Below are 16,262 nucleotides of genomic sequence, written 5' to 3'. Positions count from 1 at the left end.
TTAGCTATTGTCTCTCTTGCATGACGTCGTTGGCCTTACTCTGAAAAATGTCAAGGCAACCGAGTGTCCGAAGTTTCTTCAAAAAGCCCCAAAACGAACCTCCGTGAAGTTGGCCCCCCATCAGACGCAAATTTATATAAAAATTATGTCAATCGTTTGTGCTATGATTGTGCTGGTTTGTGCTGCAAAAAGTTTCGTTTGTGCCATCATCGTTTTGCAGTTATTAAACATTGTTTTTTAGGTCATCCAGAGTTCACCCAGCCCCCCATCTGTGGCAGAATGGAACCCCGGTGGTGTCATTTGATTCTGCCTCGTTAGTGCTGGATTGTGCTGAAAAAAGTTTTGTTTAAACTGCTACGGTTTTTGAGATATTCATAAAAATGTCTAGTGATGACGTCACGCGCAGCCCCCCATCTGCGGCGGAATGGAACGGCGATGATGCCATTTTTTTCTTCATCGTTAGTGCTGGTTTGTGCTGCAAAAAGTTTCGTTTGTGCCATCATCGTTTTGCAGTTATTAAACATTGTTTTTTTAGGTCATCCAGAGTTCACCCAGCCCCCCATCTGCGGCGGAATGGAACCCCAGTGGTGTCATTTGATTCTGCCTCGTTAGTGCTGGATTGTGCTGCAAAAAGTTTTGTTTGAACTGCTACGGTTTTCGAGATATTCATAAAAATGTCTAGTGATGACGTCACGCGCAGCCCCCCATCTGCGGCGGAATGGAACGGTGATGATGCCATTTTTTTCTTCGTCGTTAGTGCTGGATTGTGCTGCAAAAAGTTTTGTTTGAACTGCTACGGTTTTCGAGATATTCATAAAAATGTCTAGTGATGACGTCACGCGCAGCCCCCCATCTGCGGCGGAATGGAACGGCGATGATGCCATTTTTTTCTTCGTCGTTAGTGCTGGATTGTGCTGCAAAAAGTTTTGTTTGAACTGCTACGGTTTTCGAGATATTAATAATAATGTGAAGTGATGACCTCAGTTTTCAGCGCTGCGGGCCGCACAATAGATCAGGAATAAGATTGCGTCCACTGACAGGTTTCAGTGACGTTCTCCGCTGATCTATCGGTTGTTGTCTCCTACGTCATCACGACCACCTGAGCCGCCATCTTTCGTGTATCTCAGTGACCTGGACTACATCCGCCGCAGTCACGTTTGTTTTGTTGAGTTTTGCGGGGAAGCAGCCACGCGAATGTCACATCAAAATGGAAAAAAGCCTGAAGAACGACAAGACTCCTTATGTGGAGAAGCTTGAAAAGGAAGCGAGAGATCGGTATTTGTCAGTTATGGTGCTTCTGCCGTGGTCTGAAGACCAAAGATGACTTGTTGCGTGTGATAATGAGAACTGCCCCATTATTATTTAACCTGTGTTGGTCTACACAACATGACACAGCTAAAGACATATGTCAGTTCTGCTCTCTGTGCTCCACTTAAGTTAGTGGTGATTGGTAGTTTGTGATTTGCTTTAACTGACAATTTGGCAACATTAAAAGTACTTGGCCAAAGTAGTAAACTGTCGTCCTTTGTATAAACATTATTATGCGTGTGTGTGTGTGTATATATATACATATATACATATACATACATACATAAAATACAGTATTGACACAAATGCTGTACTTACAAAGAATAGGATTCAAGATGACAATGTTTTATTAAGTACAATCAAGTCACAACAAAATACAAAAAATCAACAACAGCTAAATTTGAAAGGCTGAAACTGTTAGCATACTAAATGGTACCTTTCACGTATAACAGTACAAACTACAAAACAGTTGGGCAAAGGTTTGTAAGGGCACCGCAAACATAAAACAATCTTTACAACAATGTGCAATCTTCGCCATCACATGGCAGAACCACGTTAATAGGTATAGTTCCTGTTAGGATCTTATACTTCTGGCAAAGATTACCAATTACCTGTTCAACATGGATCCTCAAATGTGCCATCTTCCTAGTCTCCTCCACATCTCTACCAGCTAACTGACAGCGACCGTTTGTGAACGCAGGGAGTTGGACCTCTGCACATAACATACCCACGTGTTCTTGAATATCAAAACCTCTGTCAGCCAAGACAATGTCCCCAGGCAAAAGGTTATTGAGCAAAGCACTGTTCAAGGTGATATGTTTGTCACTTGTGCAACCACCCCAACCTTTTGACATGAAACAAATTCCCCACTTTGGTGTGATTCCAATTAGGTATTTCATGGTGTAGTTATGCTTATAACTAGAAAACATTTGCGCACGGGCCTTAATATTTGATGGTTTCTCTGTAATTTTATTTTATTTTTTTTTTAAATCAATAATCACTGCAACTCTGCGTCTGAAGGACTCAACAAACTCGTGAGGCATTGTTTTATAGAGTGTTTCTCTGTTGGGCCAAACAATTGCTCGTCTCAAATTAGCATGTACAAAGGGCACCATGTCATTGAATACTCAGTACACAGTCTTACGGGAAACATGGAATATGTGTGCAATGTGTAGTGCAGACAGGTCCTAACGCAGGCGCATGAAGGTCAGAAGGAGCATCTGAAGGGCGCTGAAGGCTCCTCCTGTAGCGCACCAACGTCCTCCTCCATCCTCAATTTCTCATGCCTACTTCGTCTAGAAGAGCGGTCCACGTTGGTGGGTTGAACACATGTGTGTCCCAGGCGTAAGGATGGTGCCCAGTCAGGGTCTGCCTCATTTCTTTCATATGCTGGTTTTCCTGCAATTACAAAAGTCGTATCAGTCATACAACAGGTTAACATTAGTTACTTAAATTGGATTTTAAAGCTCTGTAGTGTGTCTAAACTGGTGGGAACTGCCTTCATATGGCACTGATGTGTATGCAACAGATTTTTTAAAATTTATTAATTATTTATTTTTTAAGTTTAACTGATCATTAGGCATAACAAACAAGCAGAAGATTTCTTCTGGTGATTTAGTAGATCTGTAGTCTCCTCCACAGACTGCTTGGTCAAGCATATCAGTAGCCTAAGCGGGAGGTAAATATAGCATTTTTTTCTAACACATCTCCCATACTTATAATCATTCATGGTGTGCTGTTACATCTTCATTAATACCCTTACTTTGTTACCTTTGAACTGTTTTTTTGTGTACTAGTATCATACGGTGAACGCCTGTGGTTTATGCACAGTTAGCCAGTAGGGCTACAGTTAGCCTCTCTTAGACACTAGCGTGGTTAGCCAAAGCAAGCAACACAACCACACGCCATAAGCGTTTAAATGCAGTCAGTATCAGCGTCCGAAGAACATTAACACTTCCAGTTACTTACCTTTATGGAAATGTAGGGAACAGACCGACATGTTTTCAGTTGATGAATGAAAAGCGATGGCCTTTCTTCTCACCGCTGCAACCATTCAAGCCTCTTGGTCAACTCATCGGAGTTCCATATTTTCTCTTCCAGGCGGGAATGCTAAAAAAAAAAAACGTATCCCATCCTTTTTGCATTCGTTTCTATCATGGGACCTAGAATGGCAGTCTTTCAAACAACACGAGTGTACCATTTTCAACGATTACCACGCAGAATGGATGCCGAGCAAAGGATCGCGTCACGGGCTTGTTGTTGTTGTACAATACACGAAAACCCACAATGCATTGCGCCAGAAACGTCACGAGACAAGAACCGATTGTGCGGCCCGCAGCGCTGAAAACAGGTCATCACTTTACATTATTATGAATATCTCGAAAACCGTAGCAGTTCAAACAAAACTTTTTGCAGCACAATCCAGCACTAACGACGAAGAAAAAAATGGCATCATCGCCGTTCCATTCCGCCGCAGATGGGGGGCTGCGCGTGACGTCATCACTAGACATTTTTATGAATATCTCGAAAACCGTAGCAGTTCAAACAAAACTTTTTGCAGCACAATCCAGCACTAACGACGAAGAAAAAAATGGCATCATCGCCGTTTCATTCCGCCGCAGATGGGGGGCTGCGCGTGACGTCATCACTAGACATTTTTATGAATATCTCGAAAACCGTAGCAGTTCAAACAAAACTTTTTGCAGCACAATCCAGCACTAACGACGAAGAAAAAAATGGCATCATCGCCGTTCCATTCCGCCGCAGATGGGGGGCTGCGCGTGACGTCATCACTAGACATTTTTATGAATATCTCGAAAACCGTAGCAGTTCAAACAAAACTTTTTGCAGCACAATCCAGCACTAACGACGAAGAAAAAAATGGCATCATCGCCGTTCCATTCCGCCGCAGATGGGGGGCTGCGCGTGACGTCATCACTAGACATTTTTATGAATATCTCGAAAACCGTAGCAGTTCAAACAAAACTTTTTGCAGCACAATCCAGCACTAACGAGGCAGAATCAAATGACACCACTGGGGTTCCATTCCGCCACAGATGGGGGGCTGGGTGAACTCTGGATGACCTAAAAAAACAATGTTTAATAACTGCAAAACGATGATGGCACAAACGAAACTTTTTGCAGCACAAACCAGCACAATCATAGCACAAACGATTGACATAATTTTTATATAAATTTGCGTCTGATGGGGGGCTGCGCGTGACGTCATCAATGTACATTTTTATGAATATCTCGAAAACCGTAGCAGTTCAAACAAAACTTTTTTCAGCACAATCCAGCACTAACGAGGCAGAATCAAATGACACCACCGGGGTTCCATTCTGCCACAGATGGGGGGCTGGGTGAACTCTGGATGACCTAAAAAACAATGTTTAATAACTGCAAAACGATGATGGCACAAACGAAACTTTTTGCAGCACAAACCAGCACAATCATAGCACAAACGATTGACATAATTTTTATATAAATTTGCGTCTGATGGGGGGCCAACTTCACGGAGGTCCAAAACGACGATGGTGTTGATAAAAGAGGTGAAAAAAGAGGGACTGCACAAGCAGGCACGCAATTCAAGTCCATGCGCACCAGGAGGAAAGTGTGAGACTGCGTTCAGGCCACAGCAGGTGAACTGTTAATTTCATTTTTCCATATGTAGCCTAGCTACTGGGGCCGCAGTCAGCTGTTTTTGTCAGTGCGGAGAAAAAGTTACATATTCATCTGCTTGATGTGTGATGGCATGGTGTGGATTCTCTGTTAAGCTTGTTCGGACAGAATATTAATTTAAAATGAATGAAAACTAAATACTATTGAATATGTTGAAGCGGTATGCAACGTTAAGAGTCTTGTTAGCTCGAATTGCTGTGTCCAGCCGCTGCTGTAGCTCTGCTGCTCTCTGTGAACTCTCTATTCAAGCCGGAACGCGCGCGGCTCTTAAGTGTCTGTCACATGACTGTGTCGTAGCCGGTAACGCGCTCGGCCAAATGGACACACAAGTACGGAAGGTGAATTATGCCAAACAAAGGGTCACCACAATGTCATTATCATCATTTTAAAAATTTAAGTGACGGGTAAAAATACATTATGACCGGATTTTTATGACCCTGTCAGTCAAAATGACAGACAACGAAAAAGTCTAGCGCAACCTCTGCTTGACGGTGATGAAGCTTCCTACTTTCAAATTATGTGGCACAATAAGCTGCCTAAGGGCCTGACGAAATCTATTCCCTTTTAATGATATACAAAGGGGGCGTAATTGCAACAGACAGACACGTGGATATGGGTCTTAAAGTATAGTATTACAAAAGATCTTGTGACTACACAATGACCAAGCTGAAAGGAACTGGGCATGTATGAGTGAAATGACTGACTTTCTGTTGCCACTAGTTGGCGCTGTAGGGTTTATGCAAACTAACCCTACAGGACTCTCGTCGACGACGACTCTCATCAAGCACGGGCAGTTTGGCGCAGATATGTTGTATATCTACCAAGTTATGACTGTTCAAAATTTGTGGTGAGACAAAATGGCGACGGTCATGTTCACTTTCCTGTTTGGACCCCTCTGCTTCTCATTAGGCATCAGGCAAATAGTAAGTACTCGCCGCTTTTAACCGATGAGCGCATGTTTTGGACATCTCGCCGCGTAGAAGGATTTGCATTAACCCGGTAGTATCCGTCGAGTGACAGTGACAATCACCTCACCTCAAGCGTTCATTGTGCGTTTAAAACATGGCGCCCTCCGTAGGTGAAAACATGTACGAAATATTACAGATTTGTAAATCAAAGGCAATATTATATGTGTTTCTAATAGCATATTTTAGTTAAAGAGAACAATAATGGCTTACTAGAAACTTCAAGTCTTGAAGTCAGAGGTTCCCTTTAGGGCTCCCCAGATGCAGGTTTGAGGTCAATTAATTTTTTCGTTTGGAGGAGGAGCCTGTCTAGTAAAAATAGGCATTTCCTGATCCCAGCAGGGGGCGCCAGACCTAATAGGTAATATTTCAATGCAGTTCAGGCTGGGATACCTCTCACAGAAGCCAGGTATGAAAAAGACTGTACCTTGTATCAGCGAGTTATTAGTCATTTACTGAATTTGGTTTGCCCCCCCTCCCAAAAAAGGCCTACATTGGCACTCCGCCCAAGTCAGGCCCGTGAATGAAAACTCAACATTTTGATAACTTTAGATCTCATATGTCTCATGAATAGTTTCATCAATTTTGGGGAGGATCCAACTAACTGCCTAGGTGCCAATGTTTCAAATGTGCACCATGTAAATGGACTAACATTGCATATTTTTTAACATTCAATCCCGCATACCTGATTTCCTGTTGGGTTTGGGATATGGGTCCAAGATAGCCTGGTACACCATTCAGCGGATACAATTTCCAGGGCGGAGCAAGCCACAGCAAATAGACAGCGGAGTGGACCAATCAGCGACGGGCGGACGTGACGTTAGTAAAGCGACAAGGGCAGGATGAGGGACTTGCGCGCGGAAGTAAACATACGAGGAGAGCGGAGTTTATTTAACATGGCTAGCGCGAGACAGACTGTTGTCAATGACTCGTGTCGATATGTTTTTGGTCATTTAAAACTGATTTTACCGTGGATGGGAACACATTCTCGGCTCTCCTGTTCGCCATCTGTGTTGTTGTGGAGACGACTTCCGACGCGGAAGAGTGACGTTGCTCGTTAAGAACACGTTACGCAAATAAACGAATCTGATTGGACGGTTGATTTTGTCCGTTCTCGAGAAGCCGTTAATGGGCTGGGTCCCAGACTATTCTCACAGTGTTTGAAAAATACAGGGCAAACAGTCTGGCCGTGCCAGACAAGGTCCAAGAGACTTTTTGGGGCGGTTTTGCACAATGTATCGACGGCCCAATTTTCATTGCTATATGTTGAAAAACTTAATAGGGGAGGCCTTTTTGAAGAATTAAAGGGGGCGATGTTTAGACAATTTTAATGGGTTTTCAGAAGGTTGCAAAATTATCTAAATTTACGCTAAGCCGCTTGTATCTGCAAATTTTGGTGAGTTTTCGAGCATGTTAAGGCATCCAAATTGTCCATTTTCATTTAACATGAAAAGAAGAATACTAATCCTTTACGCTACAATAGGGCTCTCGCACCACTTGGTGCTCGGGACTTATTTAGACCAAATAAGAGCAAAACAAACTGAATTGCAACAAGAGAGATAAAACGTCTGGACCACACAAAGGAAAAGAGATATGCAAAGTGTGATAGGAGTGCTTCCTGTTAGAATTCCATCTTAATTGACCTTCCTCTGTTGCTGTGGTAACAGCTGCACACACAGATACGCAAAGGGTAGCTTACTGTTAATATCAGCAGTTCTTCTCCTAAGGGGCAATTGATTTTCAGCATTAGTTTGTCCATCTCGGAGGAGTCTGTCTTATTCATCGGAAGGAGCTCATGAACACGCTGCTATGTAATACAAATAAAACTTGGCTAGTCATTAGTTGAGAATAATGCACCAGAGGCAAATAGACATGTCGCAAGGAGAGAGCAGACTCACATTAGCAGTAAAGTCCCTTAAAAAATACACTTCATTCATGTCACATAGGCACTTCTACCCAGAATGCCCCTCATTGGTCAAATCCTGTCAGACACATATGACAACTTCAGAGAAACAGACATAACCAGTAGTAGTAGTAGTAGTAGTAGTGTTATTTCACTCTAAGAGGAGACATATGAATACAGGGAAAGGCTGCTACAATAGAAAAAAAACACTGCAGCCTGAGCAAAAGAGGAAAAAATATTAGCCGAAGAAGCAATGCCAAAGGAGACCATTTGAAGGATCCGAAAGCAGATGCTTGATAAATTGTATTTCTTTCTGACAGGGAGTAAAACAACAGACCAGGCAAAGTTTAAGAATCAGTGGAAGAAAACAAGCACACACACATGTTGGGCAGATGTGACCTTTTTGTATGCTTCAGGTCATTGATAAAAATCTGAAAATAAGGGAAAAAGGTCTCGATCTTTAAGGGTGATGTTCACATTTTCACACGACCGAGTCTGTGAACTGCCATTCTACCCCTCAAACCACCAGATTTAGTTTATTAAGATTGACGTAAGAAAATATTTGAAGTGGTCATCAATTACATGAACGTTTGGGGGATTTGAGTTTCAGTCAAACCACTAAACTGTTGCTTAATCATTTTGGTGACTGAGGCCTTCAAGTTACAACAATACGTGATAATGTATTATTGTGTGAACTTTGAAAAATGAAAAATGTTGCTCATTTTACTCATATTCTGTCCTCTTTTATTTCAAATTTGGGGTCCAAATGTTTTGTGTTTGTTCCCTTGTGCAGAACAATTTCCAGTGCCAACATGGACAACTATTGGAGACGCAACACAATCTTCATTTTTTTCAAGTTGACCTTCAGATTTGTTTGAATTGAGATTATTGCTTTGTAAAGTAAAGGTCAGTCATATTATTACTAATGTGCCTAAGAGTTCAGTCATTCATTCAGTCACAGAAAAGTTTTAATGTTTTAAGTATTGATGTTCTTTAGTAATAAACAATAGAATATGGGTTTGTTTAACCAAAACATCACTTTCAAAAAATTAGCATTTCAGCATCAATACAGTCTTTTACAAACTTGCATTTCACAGATACTGTAAGCTTTTCGAGACCCTGATCCACAATCTATCCATTGAAAAATGCAATTGACCAATACTCTTGTTGGTAGCAGTTAAGTGGTTGGATCCCATTTAATTAATAAAAATGTTCGCTGCGTTGAATGGGGTAAGAACCAGCACATCCGTCATGGTGGCCCAGCTGGATAAGGCTTATGGGATGGGATGGGATGGGATGGGAGGCAAGTGCAGGCTTGTGGGTCGTGTGGTTTGTGTGGCTGGCATCAAACAGTACAATGTGTCAAGTGGTTCCTATGAGCAGGCCACAGTAACCACAACGGTGACATGTGGCTATATGCGGTTTTCTGCTAAGAGTCACAATAAATAGAGGCAGTAGAGGATGACAAAAACATGAGATTTGCTGCCTCAATTGATGAGCTCCATCCATTTTTGCTTTAGCCCTTTTATCTGATCTCATGAGAGTATGTACTGTATATGTATTTACTACTGTTAATGTCAATCATATGATATTTGTATTGTAACTCAGACCAGGTCCACAGAAAAAGTAACAGACCACCATAATGCCTCCAAACATTTGACGATGGGTGGTCTGCCAATGAAGAGGCGTTATAAAGCAAGCAATGCCTTTACGGCGAAACAGGAGGATGAAACAGATCATTGCTAGTGATACAACAGTGAAACAAGAGAGAGAAAATCAGTGAATGAGCAAAAATGAAAGAGGTGGTCAATGAGAGTGAGAATGAGAGGATCACGCTTCATTGAATGTTATGCCAAAGGGCCAGCTTCTGCTGACCTGGTTTCTTTCACCAACAAAAAAAGGCCATGCATTAATGCACTGACAAAAACATCTATGCAAGCTCGCACACAACGCCTGTGGACATTTTACACGCCCGCTTAGTCTGAGCTTGTGCACAGCAGTGGCATCATACCAGCACATTTAAACACATGTTTAACCCAGATTCCGAAAGCTACGTCTATCTCTGACGTTTTCCTGCCTATTAGATCAGGGGTCCCCAACCTTTTTTGCACCACGGACCGGTGTGATTTGGGTCTTTTTTTCATGGACCGGTGTTCCGTCAAATTTTTGCACCCTCATAAAATTTTGCTCCCAAAGCTTTTATGGCGGTGAAATAAACCCTCTTTTATATTCAGTTGGACTCTCAATGATATCCTAAATGATATCCTATGCTAAAAAAATACATTATAAACATACATGTGCAAAACGAAAATGGCGTAAATTAATGCTTAACGACACGGCGAAGTCGTTAAGTCAGAGAGATGCGTACAGTAGTTGTGTGCAGCTAACATGGCAAACCTAAGTTAATATTCCTTTCTTTAAAGAAAGTTTGTACTTTGGAATCTCTGCATTCGCGGTCATTTTTAATGTTACGCGCATGCCAAATTTGTCCGAACACCGACAATGTGTGGCAGAAAAATACAGCAAATTTAAAATAACATTTGTTTTTAGCCCAGTCGTGTTAAGTGCAGGGAAAATACAACTCACCCGCGGAATCAGTGTGAGGCCTGAGCTTGTTTCGTTTTAGACGAGATGGTCCCGAGATGGGAGAGTGAGAGAAGCCCGCTTCACAAAGATACGATGTTGGAAATTGTAGCACAGTTTTCAGCGCTCTCCTTGCGATGTCAAGATATTCCGAAATGACTTTAATCTAGAACCTCGGTAGAGTTGTTGTCTTAAATGTATGTTTAAGGTTGCCGTGATTTGTGATCTCTACAAGCTGATATTCCTGTTGCACAGACATGCTCGAATCACTCAGTTTATTCACATACGGGTCACGATCCACTCCTTAGCAGTTCATGGGTCTTTAGTGATTGGGAAGTAGCATAGACTGTGTTTTCTTCGAGGTTGTAGGCTCATCTTCTGGCTCGTCAGGTTCCCTTTTACCCGTAAAAAAATCTGTCCAAAGATGTCTGTTTTTCAGTTATTTTAGTGTGGGGGCTAATTATTTCCGGGAACAAATGTGATGGGCGACGACCTACGTCATATGTTATTATCGAGGCCAAGCACACATAGATATGGCGGAAAACACTCAGGTGCATGAAGTTCCGCTGAGACCCCCATTTTGGCCAAATCTAAAAATTGTCCGATATGCATGTGTGATACATCATTGGAAAGCTTAAAATCTCAATTTTCTGGGGGAAGAAAAATTTTGAACAGGAGGGCATTTTGAAAAAAAAAATTAAACAGCAAATCCCTAACTGGAGGCGAGAGCACGCAAGAGCAGAATTAATGACGCCACGATTTTAACGAGATATTATCGAGTATTTACCTTGTTTCGATCCAAAAACTCCATTTAGCATGTATCACCGAGTATCAAGACACAGCTGTGAATGGCCACAGCCAGATATTTTGGGGATTTTATGTGTGAAACATGGTCATATAATAAGTGTCACGATGCAGAAATCGCAGACAACAAGGAGTGGTTGAGATTTTCTTTTTCATATAGTTACCCTTTTAAAGGTTATTTTTCAATTTTTCTTTGTTTGGATTGATTATCATGTAACATATCGGGGAAAATGCGAAAAAAAAAATATATATATACAATTAAGCGATAGTTATGAGGTAGAAATTTGACTTTTTTACAGACGCCAAATTTTTCATTGTGACGTAATTTGTTTAAAAGTTTAAAATATGCGAGTGAATAATTTTTTAAAGTCGTTTTCTTTTTTTAAACTAAACATTAGACATCAATTAATGATTCTAAGCTAAAAATGACAGACATTTCCAATAATAAATATAATTGTTTACCTTCTTTTTATGGCTAGGTTGAAACAAAAGCGGTTGCACGACGTCTGTAAATGGGGGTTTTCAGGGTAAAACGGACAAATTAAAAATAGTTCGGGGGCTTAATGCGCCATGAATCTATGTTCTATCGAACACAACAGTTGTTTTGGCTTAAAATACAGCAGTTTCTTTTAAAGAGGAGTGCAAGAGCAGAAACTGCTTTTTCAGTCTTGTCTGTGTTTTCCGCCATATACAAAACAAGATGTACTGCTAACAGTACAATCAATGCATTTCTATGATGACCTTCTATCCTGTAGTTGTATATCTAGAGTAGACAGGGATATTGGTGTGTTAAGCGGCACAGGCCAAAGTCAATCGGCAAGAATGCAGTCGTTGATAATTTATTTATTATTTCTGCGCGGCTCGGTACCGGTCCTCGGCCCGGTCGTTGGGGACCCCTGTATTAGATGATCCTTAGTCAGTCTTGGTATAATATTCCAAACACGCACCTTGAAGCCAGGCAAACAACGTGTGTTGACGCAGGAGACAACGACATGGAAACTTTGTCTTTGAACTTTGTAATGCGGATGTAATCTTCTGTTGAACTGTTGTTGCTGATGCTGGTCAAAAACAGTCTCGCTTCCATCTTAGCTGGTTTCATCTGACCGTTGAACTTGGAAGCATGCTCCTTTGAACTGCTTACTTGAAAGCATGTTCCTTCCTCCCTATGACTAATCACTTGATATAGCTCAATTTGCTACTGCAGTTAATATAAAAGTCCAATGAAAAGTGGGTGACATGTCATTGTGTTTAATGTCAGTGCTACTTCTCATCATTTTAATTAATGAGCATTAGTTTCCATAATTTGCTTGATACTATACTATATACCCAGGGGTGCACATAAGTGGTCCGCATGCGAGCATTCGTACTGGACGTAGACAAACGCGCTGGCCATACGCTTTTGCGTACCCATGGCTGACCACTGTATTTGCGGCGGACACGAGAAAATAACTTCTCAAAATGTCGAAGAGGCAGGCCCTACTGAGGAATGATTTCGTGTTCCCCCACCCCCGTCAAAAGACAGACAGACGACAGAGACGTCACCGGAGCTACCGGGAAAAAAGGACTTTTGCTGAAAAGTGGCTGCAGGAGGTACCATGGCTAGAAGTAAATAATGCTCGCACGGAAATGCGGTACAAAATGTGCTGTGAGAATCCCAATGTCGCCGATAAGAGCAGCGCATTTTATGTAGGGTCAAAGAATTGCAGCCATCCAAACTTTGAAAAGCACGAAAAAAACAGAGCATGTGGCAATTAAGCAAACTATCGATGTCAGATAGGACCCCACTCGCCCTATGGACAAGTGGCGGAATAAAGGTAATGAAAACAGCGCCATGCACTGACAAACGTGTTTTTGCTCGCATTTTACAAAGCTAAACATGCAGGTTCAATGAGGTCTTATGAGGAGGACATCCCACTTTTACAAAGGGTTGGAGTTAATGTGGGAGCTGCATAATGCCCTTTATTTTGGATTGGTGCTTTTATGTTTATTTCTTTACATTTCACTTTAAAGTAATGGCAATTTTGTTGTGCCAGTTGATGTTAATCAAGCATTAATTGTTAATGTAATTAATTAAAGTTAATTGGCTCTAAGTAAAGCTTGTCATAATTTTATCGCATTAGGCGGGTCGGCTCTCAAGCTCAATGAGGACCAAGTCACATCTCCAGGTCCTCCTCTGAGAACCTGGGCAAAAAAAATATGTGCACCCCTGTATATACCTGTAGCGAACAGTGAGCACTGCAACTGGGCCTTTACAGTCAAAATAATACATGTCAAAGCAACAGTGTAGACCAGAGCTAGAAGAGCAGCGAGCGCTAGATTTTGTGTATTTTGTGATGAAGCTTTCAGATTTTCAATGTCAAGCTCGATACCTTCTTAAACCCATTTCAACCAACCGGTCAAAACAGTGAACCAAAAAGAATAATATGTATGTTTTTGTGATTTTGTGATTACTAAAAGCATTACTAATGACACCTGTTTGGGATGTTTGAATTTTTGGGGAAATTTTGGGATTAAATAGGCAAAAATAATTGCCAAAGTCATTTTATTCCTGATTTTTCAGGAAATAATAATAAAAAAAACAATTGTTGATTTGAATATATATATATATATATATTAATAATTTAAATCATTTTTATTAAAAAAATACATTGGCAATTCTTTAAAGAAGGCGAAATAAGGTATCTTTATTTATGTTTCTATATTACCACATGAGCTGTGATCTCATAAAAGTGCTTGTACCCACAACCAGAAAATTCCTTTAAAACTCCACACTTACGAAATAAAATTAATGTGGACATTTTGACAAAATGATTGCACTAACTATGACAGCTGTCCACCAAAGCATTTATTTCAACACAAAATCCAGTCTCCTTCTATTCCTCAAGAAGAATTCAAGATTGGTTGGTCATCCAGTTTATCTGTGCGTTTCAGATCAATAAATGGCAATAAATGCCACTTCTGGCCGTGCCGACACACCTTTGGGGGATTTTGGGCTAAAAGGCCAAAGTTACATTTCGTGGGAGAACCGGGATATAAAATCGATCTTCCACCCAAGCGTGACCAAAAATAGTATGTCACGGGCGGCCATGAAACTATTAATGGAGAAAATATTTGAACCTAACAAATGACACCGCGTACAAGAACAGCAATCCTCTGCCGAATGTGCAGTTAGTCATGCCACGTGCGTACAGCGAAACGGAAAAGTAGCCAAGAAAATCAGCACACTTAAAAAAAAAGTTTTTTTTAATAGTTTCTATACCTGTTCAATCTGTCCCTGTTTTTCTTCTTTCTTCGTCTGAGACTCAGACAAAGCCCGCTTCACTTCCTGGATCTATAGACCCTACCCACGTGACGTCACAACTCCGCTCTCCTGAATGGTACCGTCCACTTGTCCGTCAAAACATAGTGTTAACCTGTTACGGCTACGTACATTTCTCCTATTTACGGCGTTTTTTTCTGCTCCTTAACATTAATAATCAAAATGGTGAAGGCGTGTGTGGCTGTTGGTTGCACTAACAGAGAAGATGGAAGGAGAGACTTGAAGTTTTACCGTATTCCGAGGGATCCAAAGAGGAGAGCGAAATGGACGGCTGCAATTCGACGTGAAAACTGGGCACCAAAAAATCACCACAGACTATGTAGTAGTCATTTTATATCCGGTAAGATGCATTTAAGATATACTTAGAGGGTTTTGGGCTGACAAATAACCACAATTAAGATCATTGCGAGGCTAATCGCCGACAACATACGACGTAGTACGACATAGTTTCAAATTCAAGATGTTTGTGACTTCCCTTTCTTCCACCATCGTTATTTTTTGAATAATATTTAGCTGGTACCAAGTGAAAGAAACTGGCCTCGTCTACGGGGCTGACAAATAACCACAATTAAGATCATTGCTAGGCTAATCGCCGACAACATACACGTATGTATGTAGTGAGAGTGCTATCGCTAAACCATATAAACATTAAAAGCCTTAACTCCATTGACAAACGACATGAAATACATTAGACTTGACAGTGGATGTTAGCAATAACAAAAGATTTTGAATTGAAAATTTCTTAACTCACCTTTCCAAGCACAAGATAGATTCCTGCCGAACGAGGACCTGTTTCACCCAACCAGCAACGGAGTATTTATAAGCCTCCAAGCTCTTGAAGTTTTTCAAATTTTCGTGGGAATAGGCTGATTTTGTGTGGACAAGATAATTGTAAATATCAGCGTAGCAGATGTCAGGCAGACAGGGCGAAGACAGTGGGTCGAAAAACATCGATTTGGGCATCAAATATGGATCTGGCGACTGTATAGAACGAAGCTTTTCCACATAACGCCTTTTATGCAACACATCCAGTGAGTTTACGGCATCAGAAAGCACCAGGTCTTCCATGAAATGCATTTTAAATTCCTCGATCAATTGAAAACAATGCTAATACAGAGACAAAATGACGGACAAGTGGGCGGAACCACACAGCGAGCACGTGGTTTTGTGACGTCGGTGGGTAGGGTCTAACATACTACAGTGGGTAGCCAATGTGTGGAGAGTAGACGGGTCAATCAGAGATACTTGCACTTGATTGGCTAAAATAGAACTGGCATTTTAGAATGTCTGACAACAGCTATTTTGCCTGCTTCTGGGAAATATAGACTTTTATTTACATTTTTTTCTCCACGATTACACATTGGAAAAATGAAATTTTGTGTCTTTTCAGTTTATTAAACAGGATTTTTTCCGCTGTGGTGAACATGATCCAGTTGCTTTCACTGCCTTCAATATCTCAATCAAAGACACATTGTCAGAAATAGGCAAAACAATTTGCTTGCTGTGATTTGATTCCACACTCAAAATAATTGATGGACAGGCACTTAAAGATTCAACTATGTATAAAAGCTATTAAGTCTATTTTCCGTACAGTATGTTCTCTTCAACTATAAATAAGCACAAATAATAAAGCTCTTCCTTGATGTAGACTGCAGAGCAAGATCGTCCTTTGTAATTTGCGAATGACCCAACATAGAAT

At 41.1% G+C, this 16,262-nt stretch overlaps 1 protein-coding gene and 1 long non-coding RNA gene across 2 annotated transcripts in view; both read right to left on the bottom strand.

The window, feature by feature from the left end:
* The window catches only part of dock10 (dedicator of cytokinesis 10), a 142,601-nt gene that overhangs the window by 121,257 nt on the left and 5,082 nt on the right, over nucleotides 1-16,262 (bottom strand). The window lies entirely within an intron of this gene.
* Nucleotides 1,593-4,116, bottom strand: LOC130918098 (uncharacterized). The gene is made up of 3 exons (XR_009063559.1): nucleotides 3,506-4,116; nucleotides 3,277-3,417; nucleotides 1,593-2,706 (listed from the first exon to the last, which is right to left on the bottom strand). It is a non-coding gene; the product is annotated as an uncharacterized LOC130918098 (long non-coding RNA).

The sequence above is a fragment of the Corythoichthys intestinalis genome, chromosome 6 (assembly GCF_030265065.1).
Source record: "Corythoichthys intestinalis isolate RoL2023-P3 chromosome 6, ASM3026506v1, whole genome shotgun sequence".
Taxonomy (NCBI): Eukaryota; Metazoa; Chordata; class Actinopteri; order Syngnathiformes; family Syngnathidae; genus Corythoichthys; species Corythoichthys intestinalis.
The sequence above is the reverse complement of the archived record's forward strand: the minus strand, read 5'-3'. Positions and strand labels throughout refer to the sequence as shown.